General features: G+C 35.7%; 1 protein-coding gene across 6 annotated transcripts in view; it reads left to right on the plus strand.

Moving 5' to 3' along the window:
• The window catches only part of WDFY3 (WD repeat and FYVE domain containing 3), a 279,594-nt gene that overhangs the window by 64,558 nt on the left and 198,854 nt on the right, over nt 1-16,182 (plus strand). The gene's annotated exons all lie outside the window — the stretch shown is intronic.

Raw genomic sequence — 16,182 nt, forward strand, 5'->3', positions numbered from 1 at the left:
TAAATAATGAAGTACTAAGATAAAGGTTTGTTTTGAAATATGAAGTCTAACGAGTATGAGAATGAATTAAAACAGTATTATAAAAGTTTTCACTCTTTTGTATTAAAGCTTTGTAATTATTAACATAGAGTTTTCAATTGCATATTAAATTGTTCGTTGTCAGATATAAACTTGGATAATCTAATACTTTGAAGGCAAAAATAAAGTGTTAAATTTGAATCTGCTTCTAATTCATCCTTTCCCTCCCTCCCTCCTTCCTGCTCTCTTTGTCTCTACCCTTTCTCTCCCTCCCTCCTTCCAAGTAAAAGCAGTGACTCAAACTCTCTTCATGTATGCTCTGCTATGGAAAATTCTCTAGAGGTGTCCCTTTGCTTTGAAATAAGTGATCATGTGTTTAATATCAAAAGGAAAACATGTATTCCATATGCGTTATTCCATATGCGTTATTTCAGTTTTCTGTCACCTAAATGTACCCAATACAGCTACCAATGTTTTGGAAAGACCAACATGCATTGTACAGTGGGGCTTACAGTAGACCTCCTTATCTAGTGCCCTACATGTGGGACAGCCTGCAAAACCTTAGTCCTTTGTTCTTTATTAATATTTCTCGGTACTTACAGGTATTGGCACAGTATTACAGAGAAACCCCTTGTGCCTTCAAGTACTCTGTGATAAGAAATCTCGTTTAGTAGATTTATCACAACCTTATTACCTTTCGTTTATGAATTTAAATCATTGTAGAATGATGTACTGTATTTCATCAATTCTGAGATATACTTTTTTCTCATTTGCAGAATTTTGAAACTAGAATCATCTTACAGTAGATATAATAGGAAGTTATGTTTTTTTTTAATTGGCAGTGTTTTTTCTTGGTGGTACATGAAATAACAATAGTCTTATAATTGATGGTAACTTGGATTTGATGAAATTTGGTAGCCCTTCAACTGCAAGTCTCTAGCCATAGAATGCATTTGATATTAATTAATGCTTATGTAAAGTAAGAATCAATTTTTTAAGATCTGATCATGTTTTTTACATTTGTTTTCTACATGATTTGTTGAGTGTAACACAAGAGGTCAGCAAACTTTTTCTGTAAAAGGCCACAATGTAAATATATTAGGCTTTGTGGGCCATACAGTCCCTGTTGCAGCTGTTCAACTCTGCTGTTCAACAAAAGCAGCTTTAGACAATACATATGAAAATAGTTACGTTGCAATAAAACTTTATTTACAAAAACAGACTGTGGGCCAAATTTGGCCCATGAGCTGTAGTTTGCCAGTCCATAGCAGAACATTGTAATGATCAAACAACTTCTCGAACGTTCACTCCCCAAAATATGACTTCTGGATCATCTTTGAGCCTTTGCGCATGTATTCTATACCTAAAGTTTTCTTTTTGTTTCTTTTGGTTGTTTGATCTATTCCATCTGTCTGTGTCTAAATCAGGGTCATCATACTTAGGTTCATGAACCAGTAGATATTTTGTCTTTGTCCATGTGAGTGATCTTTGGTTCAGATTTGTTACCCACTCTAACAAATGATTTGCCAGTTTGTGCAGTGAAAAGCTATTAACAGATTAATGAGTCAGAGATTTTTAAATACTGTGCCTGAGAATAATAGTTTATTTTAATTCAGTCCTCTGCCTTGCTTGTCAGAGTTGTTATCAGAAAGTCAGCTGCCTTTGGATCCATGCTAATAAAGTTGAATCTGAGCGGTAACCTAATGAAGTTGAATATGAGAGGTAGCATAATAAAGTCATTAAGAGTACTAACTCTGGAGCCAGACAGCCTGATTAAATCTAGGCTCTGCCACTTACTGGTCTTGTGACCTTGGGCTACTTACTTAACCTCTCTAAATGAGGATAATAACAGTACTTATAGGGTTGTTTTGATTAAATAAGTGCCTAGAACTTAACTGTCATAAATAAATAGGATTTTAAGCATAAGATATATGATCTTTAGAAATAATTCCATTACTGTTGAATTTAATTGTCAGAATATTTGCAATTTAAAATGATAAATTAAAAGGAGCTCATAATGAGCAGTATTTTCTCCTTTTTTCCATGAACATATTTTAACTATCAGTGTTTTCTCTGTGTTTACCTCCATGGCAACATCCAGCAGCTGGCTCTCAGTGAATGTTAATTAAATGAATGGGAATTTGTGTTTTTGTTTCAAGGTGCTGTTTTTCCAATTATTTTCCAAACTTTTATAAGACCCATCTTTTGTCTGATTTGGAGAGAGTAGTCTCTTGCTTATTGAAAAACATGTTTTATATTTCACTATAATCTAAAAAACTGTGAATTAATTGTTCTTAAGGCATTTCTGTAAGCCACTGTTTCCCTCACTTTCAATGCCTCGTAGTGATATTTCTGATAGAGACTGCTATAACTATATACAAATATATTTAACTTTTGTTTGATCTCAGAATAGGCTGGGTTAATAACTGACATATTAAAATGGCTGTGAAAAAAAGACTGACTAGTTCATTATATAGCAATTTTGGCTTCAGTTCTTCTTATGCTATAACTTGTGAGATATAAATTTATTTCAGTTTTTGGTAATAAGAAAATGCCTCTTCCATAATATTTCTATGCCTACCTGTATTTTCTTTATATAACTACCATTAGGTTTAACAATATAAAATTGCTGGTACTCTACTGTTTCTGACCTAACAAAAATCGCATTTTACATAACTCAACCTAATAAAAAGCAAGATTTTTTTCTAAAGTCTTATGCTGTTTGTAGTTTCATTTGATTTCAGCAATTTGTGACTTTCATTCATTTAACAACATAATAAACATTTTTCATCTTTAACTTTTGATAATACACACCTTCCAGGAGCCTTTGAGAACTATATGTAAGTGGTTGGTTAGAAGCTATATGTTAAGCATTTAATGTTCTGGCATCACGTAAAAAGCTTAACGCACATTATCTCTGATCCTGACAATAGACCTGAAAGAGGAATTAATGTAAATGGCAGAGCTAGGATTTGAATTCATTCTAATGACCTAGTCTTGGAAGTTACATAGTGTTAACTCCCAGCATCCTGTTTGTTAGGAGTCCCCATTCAGGAGGAAGGGAGATAAGCTCCTCTTTTTGAAGGTATCTAAGAATTTGTTGACATTTTAAAGTCACCACAAAAAGCTAGAGACTTTTGGATGTGTTTTCTGTCATGATGAAAAATTTTTCTTCTCTTTGATGTCGATGTAAATGATTTACAATTAGTGGTCATTCCTGAGTCCTTTGTCTTCCAGATTTTAACTTGAGACACGGTCTGTTAATTATACACAATGGAAGCAATCAATTTGAATGTTCTTACTGGTACAGGGATCTTAATCTTCCAGTTTTTCATGTTTGATTTTTTTTAACCTATTTTATTGGATTTACAAAATATATAACTAATTTAAAAGTTGTTTTTATTATTGAATCTGTGAAAGAACTAATTCCCATACCTCTGTTTTCCCTGAAAATTATTTTGTATTTGCCACATTTATCTTTTGATTAAATGTGGTTGGCAGTTAGTTTACACACTGCTCATGGGCAGTCTGCAGCTCTGGCTGCCGAAAAGAAAGCTAGAGAGACCTTGTACAGACTAAAACATATATAGTAGAATCTTTCGATGTGTGTATAGAATGAGATGTTAGATTTTCTAGACAGCCTGGAGATGATGAGTGTGGAAAAAGGGCTGACAACTATGATATAAAACATACCTGTAAATTTATGGCTAATCTGGAGAGCACAATGGGGGTATTCTGAGATAACTTGGATTGCAGTATTTCTTCATGTGATATGTCATATTTGACAGGGGAAGTATTGCATTGAGGGTTTTATGTTCACCCTCAGATATCACCTGTCAAACTGTGCACAAAAATCACAGAGAGTATTTCTCTGTGATGTAATGCTTTATAGTGATTCAATGATAAAAACCAGGAATAAAACCCAAGAGTATAGTGACCTAGACCACACTTGCTGATCTGATCTTTCTTGGTAAACTCTCATTCTTTGGCCTGAATTTTTGGAGTCTGTTTTCTTATTAGTTTATTGTTTTTCTTTAACCTAACATACTGTTTTATAAAATTTTTATTTTTCTAATTATTACACAGTGAAGTTTATCTTTCTTTGGAGTACAGCTCTATGAACTTTGATACACAGATTAGTGTAACCTCTACCACATTACAGACATAGAACACTTATGTCACCCCTAAAACTTCCTTGTCCTATCTGTTTATACACTTTCTCTCCACCTCTAGCCCCTGGCAACCACTAATGTCTTCATCAATAAAGTTTTCTCTTTTTAAAAATATCATATAAATGGAATCATGGAGTGTGTAACCTTTTGAGACTGTTTTCTTTCAGTCAGCATAATGCCTTTGAGAATCATTCAAGTTATTGTGTGTATCAAGTTTATTCACTTTTACTGTTGAGTTACGTGTGTGCCACAGTTTGTATATCCATTAACTGGTTGAAGGACATTTGGGTTGTTTCCATTTTTCTGGCCATAATGAATAGAGCTGCTGTAAACTTTTGTGTATAGGTTTTATGTGATCATAAGTTATACAGATCAGCAAACTTTTTCTGTAAAGGACTAGATAGGCTGTATTTTAGGCCATATGATCTCTGTTGCAGCTGCTATGCTCTTGTAGGATGAAAACCGCCATACACAATACAAAAAAGAACGGATGTGGCTGTGTTCCAATAAGACTTGATTTAGAAAACAGGTATGGCACATGGCCATAATTTTCCAACCCCTGTTCTATGGTCAGTGTCTAAGAACAGGATTGCCAGCTACATGATCAATATATTTAACTTGATAAGAACCTGCTGGTTTATTGATTTTTTAAAATACTTAGTTTAATAGTATTTGAATTATGGAATTTTAATGAACTCAGACCTTATAGTTCACACATCAGGCCTATATAATTTATGGTAAGACAGACTTTGGTCTTGTCTTACACTGAGACTCTTTTTTGCCTTCTACTTTTATTCATGTTCATGTGAGGTCTTTTGCTTAGAGGAATCTTGTCTTGCCAGATAAAGTACATACCCAAATATCAGTTTTTTTTTTTTTTTTGGTGGTACGCGGGCCTCTTACTGTTGTGGTCTCTCCCGTTGCGGAGCATAGGCTCCGTACACGCAGGCTCAGCGGCCATGGCTCACGGGCCTAGCCACTCCACGGCATGTGGGATCTTCCCGAACCGGGGCACGAACCCGTGTCGCCTGCATCGGCAGGCGGACTCTCAACCACTGCGCCACCAGGGAAGCCCAATTTCAGTAATTTTTATTTGACTTACTTAAGATATGATGAGATAGTGCAGGGAGGTTGTTTATTTTTTTCAGGGATGTATTAAGAACAAAGAATCATAGTGAGAGCTGCTAGATTTTAAAATCAATCAAACGGTTGACTTTTTTCCTATAAATTGAGTGTGACTGAATAGACCGCCATCACACCATGACATACAGTCTCTTTATGTGTGTTTGTTCATTTTTTCAATTTCAAACTCAGATTGTTTATCCATAATGGGAGTCCATCTGGGAGATCATTGTCTTTATTTTGTGAAGTTCCTGATGACAAATTAGGTATTAAATCTTAGATTTATACTCATGCCTTGGAGTTCTTCTAAGGAACAGCATTCTACAGTTGCTATTGGAAAGCTGTTTTTTCTATGGGATGCAGAATTAGCTTTCCATTAGTAGTATTTTGTTGTGATTCCCATTGCCACAAAGCAGGGGCGTGGGGTTAAAAGGAAGGCAAAGAATCTTGGATATACCACCAGCTAATGAAATTGGAGATGGTGAATAAAGCAAAGGAAGTGTATCTTTCTGGTTATAGTTTACGATTAGTTATGCTCTTCTGAAAAAGCAGTGAAGCCCCAGGACCATGACAACATCAAAGAGGTAGGAGAACATTTGGTACTAATCATAGTCCTACTTGTTTTGATGTGATGGTTGAAAGGTTATGTTCATGGGTGGGAAGTGCTACTGTTTATATATGCTTTTTTTATAGGAGGTAACTGTTATAAAGTATGGCAAGAATGGACATTCTTGTCTTGTTCCTGATCTTAGCAGAAATGCTTTCAGGTTTTTACCACTGAGTATGATGTTTGCTGTGTGTTTGTCATATATGGCCTTTATTATGTTGAGGTAGGTTCCCTCTATGGCCATTTTCTGGAGAGTTTTATAAAGTATGGCTAGTGACCGCCATATTGGACATCACAGGCTTAAGCTCTTCCGAGTCCCCTAGGTTAGAATCCCTATAAAAGAGATGTTGAGTATGCAACTTCTTGGGGGTCTAATTTTGTTCACTTCACTTCTGAAATTTTGCAGTCAAGCAGTAATCATTGTCTCTGGTTGTTTGATTTGAATGGGGTGGGTCCTGGGCATCAGAATCTTTTTTCAAGGCCCTTACTTGATTCTGGTTGAATCAGATTTGAATCATATTTTCAACCAGGTTGAAAATTCCTCATGTATAAGGTCCAACCAGGTTGAAAATCCCTCATGTATAAGATAATTAGTGGACCTGGGCTAGCCATGTCAAGTAAAATATTCTGAATTAGAGACTAATTCATAATCTTTCCCCGCCCCTCTTTCCAGCTGGAGCCCAGATTTCAAGTCTTGAGTTAAAAATACCATCAGGGAAATGGGCCTTATTGTGCTCACACATTCAGAACCCGTTATCCAAGGAATCCCCTAAAGATCAGTGTATGGGAAGAGAATTTAGTGGGGTTTTGTTTTTAATCTTTACTACCATTAAGTTTATTGGCAAATTAAGATTGCACATTACTTGTGAGTAAATGCCTTTTTTAATTGACTAGATTTTTAGTGCTATCATTATAAACTTGATTAATATAATACCATGTTTAGGAAATACAAATGTATCTTCGCATATTGTTTATTTTTAATAGGCTATTTAAATAAACATACATATAATATCTATCTATCTATCTTTATGCTTATACACATGTAACATAGCTTTGCAAAGATATTCAAGAAATGAAAGACAGTGATCGATTCTGGGAAGGCCAACTAGGTCCCAACGGTGGGATACTGACTTTTACTGTATCTTCTTCTCTGCAGTATTTATTTTAACCCCAGACATATATTACGTTTCAGAAAAACTTTTTCAATAGATAGAAATGCTCTTTTAAAAAAAGTTTTACAAATATGCTTATAGTTTTTTCTATTTGGAAAATAGAAAATAACATCACAATCATTTAAATCGAAGATCTCTGCTTATTATTTGGTACGTTACCTCTTGTTTTGGATGTGTTATTTACGTATATATCTGCTTTTTCCTCTCCTGAGCCCACATCCTGGGTTTTTGTTTTGCTTTACATTTTCTCATGGCTCTTTTATTTCACCATAGCTAAATTTGTCTCTTTTTATCTGTCCTATTAGTTTTTATTCCTTTACTCTGTTTCCTTACTTAGTCGATGACACTACCATTCTTCCAGTACCTCAGGCTAGAGATCTTATTCTTCTTTGTCTGTTCTGTTTGATCCCGAAAGACATCTCATTCCCAGATTGTTAATCCTGTATTGGTGACATTTTCCCATACCATTGCTCCTCACCCCTACCTCCATCCACTGCCACTGCTTTTATCACTGAGGGATAATTAATTAAAATATTCATCTCACACTTCACGCTATGCTTAGAAATATATTGCTCTCCTGCTTAATGGGCATTTATTGTTATCCTAGTATGAAAGGCCTTTTATGATCTGCCCATGTCTACCTATTCTATGCAAACCTTATCTCCAGCTTTTCCCCACATTCACCCTGTGTTCCAGCTCTGCTAACCTACTAGAAAGACACAGCAGCATGTCTTGTGCCTTCTCTTCAGTGTACATATGGTCTGTTTGCCAGAAATAAGGTTGGGCCTATTTGTCAGCTGAATGCACGCCTATTCAGTTTCCAAAACAAAGTTCAAATGTCATTTTCTCTGTTGATCGTCAAATGCTTGTTCCTTTGTGTTCTCATAGCATCTTGTTTACTTATTGTTTGTTATAGTAGTTATCACATTACTTCTGTATCTTTAACTTAACTGTGAGACCCTAGAGGATAGAACATGGTCTGTTTATCTTTCTGTTACTAACACTTAGCAGAGCACCTGGATGTAAGAAGTGTTAGAAATGAACAAGGAAATGAAAGTTAACACATACAAAATTTTGTACTGTTTATAATCACTTGAACTTACTAATTCAATGTTTTTAATAACTTAGTAAGAGCTAAACTAAACTTTACATTTATGAAGAAAGGATTTGTCTATTAAGTCCAATAACTGAGATTGAGGAAGATGTTTACCTGTTTAAAAGAGCTGACATTTTTAAAGTACCTTTATATGATTCAGAAGAATACTTTTTATGCAAATCGATTTATGGTAAGTACAAGACATTTTGATGATTATTTAAATCAGAAACCAAAGTAAGTTTTTATTAACATAACCGGAGCTTATGTTCTTGAAAGTAATAATGCTATATTTACTTAACTTATATTCTGTTGTTTCAACGTTTACTTATTCTCTTTTCACTGCATATTCATTTGGATATTGATACCCATTTATTTGCCTTTTATCATTTCTTAGCTTGAATATAAGTATCATAGTAGAAATTTACTATAGTTCACAATTTTATATTCCGTTTAGATACTTTAGTATATATTTAAAATTGATTTTGTGCTAATTTTTTTTGAAAAAGAGTTATCAGTTTATAGATCTCAGTGGTTTATAATTTCTCAGATTTTCAAATAGGAAAATGTGTTGACTGAAATAGAAAATGTAAGAATTGAGAAATTTAAGTTCTGCCCATCTATAGATGTACTACTCTTAATGGATGTTTAAATTTATCAATGGTAGATAAGATAAAGGATTTCCACTTAAAGATAAATGAGTGAAAGCATTTGTATTCTGTTCTCCTTCCTAATGCTAACTGGACATAACTAAAAGGATGACGACTAGGGAAGAAATCTTTTAACTTTAGTGAAATGAGTAGAAAGCCACAATCCCAATCCTCAGACTGCAAGAAGACCTGTAAACTTTAGAGCAAATTGAGGAAGTGTGCAAACATCTTAAACGTGGCACAGAGCTCTCCCAAAGTAGGTGGCATAGGGGCTACAGAGTGGCATGCTTGGTGAGGCTGCAAGAAAAGACACAGATGTACTTTTTATGCAGAAAACAGTGGGAAGACACAGCAGAGTGGAGGAGACAGTGTACAGAGCTGTTGCCTTGGTATCAGTTGATTCAAAGTGGCTGAAGAGAAGTAAACACTGAATCACAGTGCAGACAATCAACAGCTTAACACTTTCCCCCCTCTCTCTCTGCTTTAGCCTTACTGGCTTCATTACAGTTATCCAACCATGCTAAGCACGTTCTTCCATCCAGCCTTTGATTTTGCTTGTCCCTCAGCCTGGAAAATTCTTCCCCTAGAAATCCTTATGGATTACTCTCTCATTCATTCAAGTTTCTGTTCTGGTGTTAACTCCTTAGAAAAGCATTCCTTGACTGTGCAGTCTCAAACAAGCAACCTGGGAATGTTCGATTTTCAAAGCTTACTTAGTTTTTCTTCGTAGCCATTACCATCAGACTTATATATTGGTTTATTTTTTTCCCTCCTTCACTAGAATCTGAGCTCCCAAAGGACACATACTTATTACTATGCCTATATTCCCCCTCTGTATTCTGAGGACCTAGAACACTGCCTGGAACATCGTGGTTGCTTAATAAATGAACACACAGGTCTTCCAGTAAGCAACAGTATGTACCCTGTACAAACTGGGGAATCCCACATTGAGAGGCTTAAAGGACATCATCACCCAATAGCAATAATTGGTCCCTATTTTGATCCTGATTCATATAAAATAACTATAAAAATGACATTTATAAAGTAATTGAACATTTAAACCCTGGATACTTGATATTAAAGAATATATAGTAGCAGTATGAATCAATCAGGATTTAGTTGCAGAGAACAGAATCCATTCTAGCCTGTTGAAGCAGAAAGATACTTATTACAGGGTATTCGTGGTTTATGAAGGGATAGAAAGGGCTGAAGAAACAGATTTTAGGCTCATGGTTGACCTTTTATAAACATCTCCTAGTGCTATACTACAGAGCTGGGCCTTCAGGGGAGCTGCTACTTTCTCTATGGATCAGGATACGGTTGCAAGGGTTAGCAAACTATGGCCAACAGGCAAAAACTGGCTTCAACAATATATGTGTGTCCCTCCAGTTAAGAATGACTCTTGCATTTTTAAATGGTTGAAAAAATCAAAAGAAGAATAATAGGGTTTAAAAAAATTATTATTGAGGTATAATTGACATCCAACATTTTATTAGTTTTAGGTGTACAGAGTGATTCAGTATTTGTATATATTACAAAATGATCATTACAAAAAGTCTAGTTAACATCTATCACCATGCATAGTTGTATTTTTTTTCTTATGACGAGAACTTTAAAGATTTACTCTCTTAGCAACTTTCAAATACATAATACAGTATTATTAACTATAGTTGCCATGCTGTTCATTACATCCTCATGACTTAATCATTTTATAACTGGAAGTTTGTATCTTTTGATTCCCTTCACCCATTTGCCCATTCCCTCCCCCACCGGCCCACCTCTGGCAGCCACCAATCTGTTCTCTGTACCCATGAGCTTGTTTTTTTTTTTTGAGATTCCACATATAAGTGAGATCATATGGCATTTGGCTTTCTCTGTCTGACTTATTTCACTTAACATATGCCCTTAAGGCCCATCCATGTTGTCACAAATGGCAAGATTTCCTTCTTTTTTTTTTTTAATGGCTGAATAATATTTCATTGTGTATATATACACATTTTCTTCATCCATTCGTCAGTGGACATTTTGGTTGTTTCCATATCTTGATTGTTGTATATAATGCTGCAGTGAACATGGGGGCACATATATCTTTACTTAGTGTTAGCTGGTGTTAGTGTTTAGTTAGCGTTAGCGTTTAGTTAGTGTTTTAATTTTCTTCAGATAAATACCCAGGAGTGGAATTGCTGGATCATATGGTAGCTCTATTTTAAATTTTTTGAGGAACCTCCATACTGTTTCCATAGTGGCTATACCAACTTACATTCCCACCAACAGTACACACGGGTTGAATGTTTTGTGGCACCTAAAAATTTTATGAAATTCAAATTTCAGTATCCATACATAAAGTTTTATTAGAACACAGCCATAGTTTTTAATTTACCTGTTGTCTATGGTTGCTTTCACACTACAATGGCATACTACAATGGATAACAGAAAACACATGGCAAAATATTTATTATCTAGCCCTTAAAAAAATTTGTTTGCTAACCCCTGCTCTAGAGTACACACATTATTGTGGGAAGCCAAATATATGTGTCACACCCTGCCTCTCAGCAAACAGGAGGGTAATTACTGAATACTGGAATCTCTGTAGCTTAAAAGTGTAAATGTCATCCAGAGTGTGGTTTCTCCTTCACTTCTGCCTTTCAGAATTTGGGCAAGTAGGTTTGATTGGCTGAACCTAAGTGGCAGCAAGAACCTATTTGCATATGAGTCTGTGGAAACCCTGATCTTTGCTTTACAGCTTCTATAATGTAAACATTCTGCCTAATTCAGTTCTCAGTGCCTTTACAGAAGTTATAACCTCTTGCTTCATTTCTCCAGTAAAAGACTAATAGACTTTATCCTCTTCTTTTTGGTGTAATATGGATTCATACTTAATGCAAAAGGCCTGTGATGTTCAACACTGTATTATTTATTACTTTCTTGGACAAAAAACTGTAGATATTTTAGTATTGATATTATATACATTTATGTTTTATGAGGAACATATGCATAAGCTTCAAGCTTAATATTTATATCAGAATAAAAATTTAGTCTTAGCAACCTCACAAGGAATAGACTTTGCCTTTAAAGTAGCAGAGTATGCTAAATCAGGTCAATCAGATAAGGATTCAGGGAGACATTTCCTATGAGCGTATTTTGGTGAAATAATATTTTTAATTTAGATGCTTAGTCATAATCTTGTAACTCTTTGAGGTTAAGTCTACATATTTTCAATGGTAGGTTTTGGAAAAAATTTAAATAGAAGGTCAGAGTCAGAGTTTAAAGAGAAAAAGAAGAGACATAATGAAGTAAATAAAATATAAGCTTCTAAAGTGCTAGTGAGGCCTAAGCACAGTAGTGTGCTGATAAATGTTTAACAACCAGCTATTCAGGAAAAGACCCCAAGGAACCCCCATTTTTAGTGTTTGTTGATTTCTTTGATATAAATGTTCTCCCCATGGCTGGTTTCAGGCTATTAAGGTTTGACAACTGGCTCTCTACAATTTCTGAAAATTTGGCCATCAGCTTTCACGAGCTAGTGTGAGCTGGATCCACCACACCACTTAGCTTAGCCTAAGACCAAGGTAAGGAACACTAGAGGCCGAAATAGATGACATTTACATTTATAGTGAATATGCAGGGAGAATATTCCATGAAACCTGAATTTCTCTTTACATCAAAAGGAATCATTTTATAAGGATAATATAAAAGTATATTATTTTATTCATAGAAGAATAAGATGAATAGTTTCTGTCGATGTTGGAATAAATTTTTTCTAAGGTTATTATCTCATATTATTTTTCTTTAATGGAAAATATTGCTCAGAACATGTTAAAGTACATACATAATACATTGTTATATTTAATGGCTGGTAATATATTTTTATTTGTAATTTTACTTCGATGAATTCTGCCAAGAAATTATTTCCTTACTATTTCTGAATATTGTTCTATATTTGGGGTTATGTGGTTGAGTGCATGGTGTGAGGATTGGGAAAGACTTGAACCAAAGAGAACAGGAGGGACTTTGCTAGTGGTCCAAGTGGTAAAGAATCCTTCCGCCATGCAGGGGATGTGGGTGCCACCCTGGTTGGGGAACTAAGATCCCACATGCCACAGGGCAACTAAGCCCGTGCACCACAACTGCTGAGCCCACGTGCCTCCACTAGAGAGCCCGCATGCTGCAAACTACAGAGCCCACATGCTCTGGAGCCCAGATGCCACAACTACAGAGCCCATGCGCATTGGAGCCTGCGCGTTACAACTAGAGAGAAGCCCACGCTTCGCAACAGAGATCCTGTATGCCGGAACGAAGACCTGACGCAGCCAAAAATAAAATACATAAATAAGTAAAATAAATATTTTAAAAAAGAGGGAACAGAAAATTCAAAGGAAAAGAAAATGTAGTTAGGTGTAAATAACATTCCCTTGATCTGTCAGATGTGTGTCGAGATACTAAGAACTCTCAGCCAAGATGTTACTCATGGATCATATTTCTTGTTGCCAGTCTGGTTACACCCTCGATGGGAGATACACAGAGTAAACGTGGGTTTTGTATGGTTTTTTTTGTTAACTTCTTGGGGACAAAAATACTTGGGTTAATTTTGTCCAAATGTTTTTAGAGAAGAACAAATAGTACTATCATTGCTAGGAATAGTTAGAAAATAAAATCACAGTTGCTTTTATAAATAAAATTATTTCATAAAGACAGACAGCTTCCAGTTAATAGGAAGAGCACTGGTATTCGAGTTACGTGTCTTGAATTCAAATTTCACGTAATGCTAGTTATTGGATTTTTTGGCAAGTTGCTTTCACCTCTCTGAACTTCAGTTTCTTAATCTATAAAGTCGGCATTGTACCACTTGTGTTAGGGAATAAATGAATACATTTCTGTGAAAATAACTAGCATTGTACTTGGGTATGGATCTTAACTCTGTATTTCCTAGACAAAAACTGACACAGACTCAAGAAACAAGAGTTCCTTAGGGATTAACTCCAGCCCTGGCTGCCGATTGCTGATGCTGTCCCTGTAGACTCTTAAAATGATTCAAGGGCAGAACGGCTGGTGTTTTCCACTTGGAAAAACTGATTACAAATCATGTATAGAAAAGTTTGCCTGTGAAGCGTTAACATACAGAAAACAAAGCTGCAAAAACCTGATTGTCTAGAAGAGCCTGTGGATGTGCAGTGAAGTCTATTTGTTTTCTTCTGCTGTTGAAAATCTTCAGAAAATGTGCTTAGTCTTCCCTGATACTCTTCCTCCCCACAGCCCGGCTACTCTGCAGCTAGATTAGGTTTCCCTGCTGTGCTTTCTTTCTCCTAGTGTCTTATACTTCCGTGGTATAACATGCAACACCTATATCACACCATGGACTCTAAGCTCCATGAAATCAGATATCCTAAAAGAGTTGTCATTTCATAACAAACGGTAAATGTTACATTTGCTAGTTGTTGTTGGTATTCACCACTGTGTCCCAAGGATCCACCTAGAGCAACAGTGGCTGATATTTTACACTTTCCTCTTTTTTTTTTTTTTTTTTTTTGCGGTACGCGGGCCTCTCACTGCTGTGGCCTCTCCCGTTGCAGAGCACAGGCTCCGGACGCGCAGGTTCAGCGTCCATGGCTCACGGGCCCAGCCGCTCCGCGGCATGTGGGATCCTCCCAGACCGGGGCACGAACCCGTGTCCCCTACATCGTCAGGCGGACTCTCAACCACTGCACCACCAGGGAAGCCCTGGACTTTGCTCTTGATTCAGAATGTTATAGTGCAGAAGTCATCATCCTCAACCATAATTCCATAGAAAGAATGGCAGATTATGCCAAAGTTGTAATGACTCCAAAATACTAATTGAAAGTTGCTTTCTTTTATTAAAGCCATATCTAAGTTATCGAATACTACAGTATCATCTTGGTATTCCCAATGTGATTTCCTGTTGACGAAAACCATGGGTAGGCTTCTCTGAGGATTGGAAGAAGCTCAGATTTATTTTGTTTTTAAAAACTGCACAATTTATTTTGACATAATAAAGAACCCAGTTTTATTTCCCCTTTTTTTCTCCGATAGTGGAAATCTTTCTGGATCTGAGGGAAGTTGAGTGGTTTGGCTCTTCCCTCTCTGAGTCAGGTCCTGTTTCCTTATAGCTTATGATAGGTGGCAAGTTATCATCACTGGCCAACCAAGAGAGTTATTCCCTCCTCCCCAAGAGGATGGACGAGTCGATCCAGACTTTATTTTGTTTATACCATTCTAACAGTCACGAATGTTAAAACAAAACAAAACAAAAAAACCAAAAAACAGGAAACTTTTAGCCAAATATTTCTGCAGATACCAGTTTTTTTCTTGTTGCTTATGCAGCAGATAAAGTTTCCTTTAAGGAAATTTTTGAATGTCAGAGGAATAAAAACGCTATATTGAGGAAATCGCTTTAGAAAAAAAACCCTACTTGTATCTGATTTAAATATGGTTTCATTGAGAGTCATTCAAGAAATGAAAAAGTTGTCATTTAAGTAATTTTAGTTGTCTAATATAAATACATAGTTCTTATATAAAACAGTGATTTGTTGGGCTTAGTTTAACCAAATTCAAAAGTACTGGAAGGTAATTAATTATTTCCTTTAAAGAGCCACACATTTAGTGAGGGACAGGCACAACCCTTCTGAAGCATTTGGTGTTGTCGTTCATTCATATGTGTTCTTGAAAAATACTTGTTTTGTGTGTATGTATATCTAATATTCAAGAACTAGTATGTAATATATATTTCATCCTATTTCTTAGTTCCTTTCACTCATCATTATGTTTTTAAGATGCATTCATGTGAAATATATGCCTTTAAATGAATATAAATGATTGTACATCAACCCGGTTTTACTTACTCAGTTTGTTAGTGATGGGCAGTGATATGGACCTCCAAATAGCCTACAAGTCCCCAGTCACCACAAATAACAGTTCAGTATACATCCATTTACAAGTTCTCACCCTTAAGAATTTCTTTGGGATATATGCTGAGGAGCAGAATGCAATACTGAGTAATACACACTGCCCTTTAGATTCTATGTCTGTTTTCCATCAGTCATATATGTGGGTCCTATCCACATCTCCAAGAACACAGGGCATTTTCCAGCTTTCTGCTTGTTGCTAATCTAATAGGTATAAAGTGGCCTTTCCTTATTTTAGTCTGCATTTCTTTGATTACCAAGTAAATTAAAATATCTCTTGTTACGTTTGATGGCCTTCCATTTTGCTTGTTCTATCCTTTTAAATTGGGATTGCTATATTTTTCTTGTTGACTTTGGAATTCCTTGTAAATTCTAAGTTATAATCCCTTCAGTTTTAGACATTTCAAATATCTTCTCCCATTGTGTTA

Source organism: Mesoplodon mirus, assembly GCF_964341445.2.
Source record: "Mesoplodon mirus genome assembly, chromosome: 2".
NCBI lineage: Eukaryota > Metazoa > Chordata > Mammalia > Artiodactyla > Ziphiidae > Mesoplodon > Mesoplodon mirus.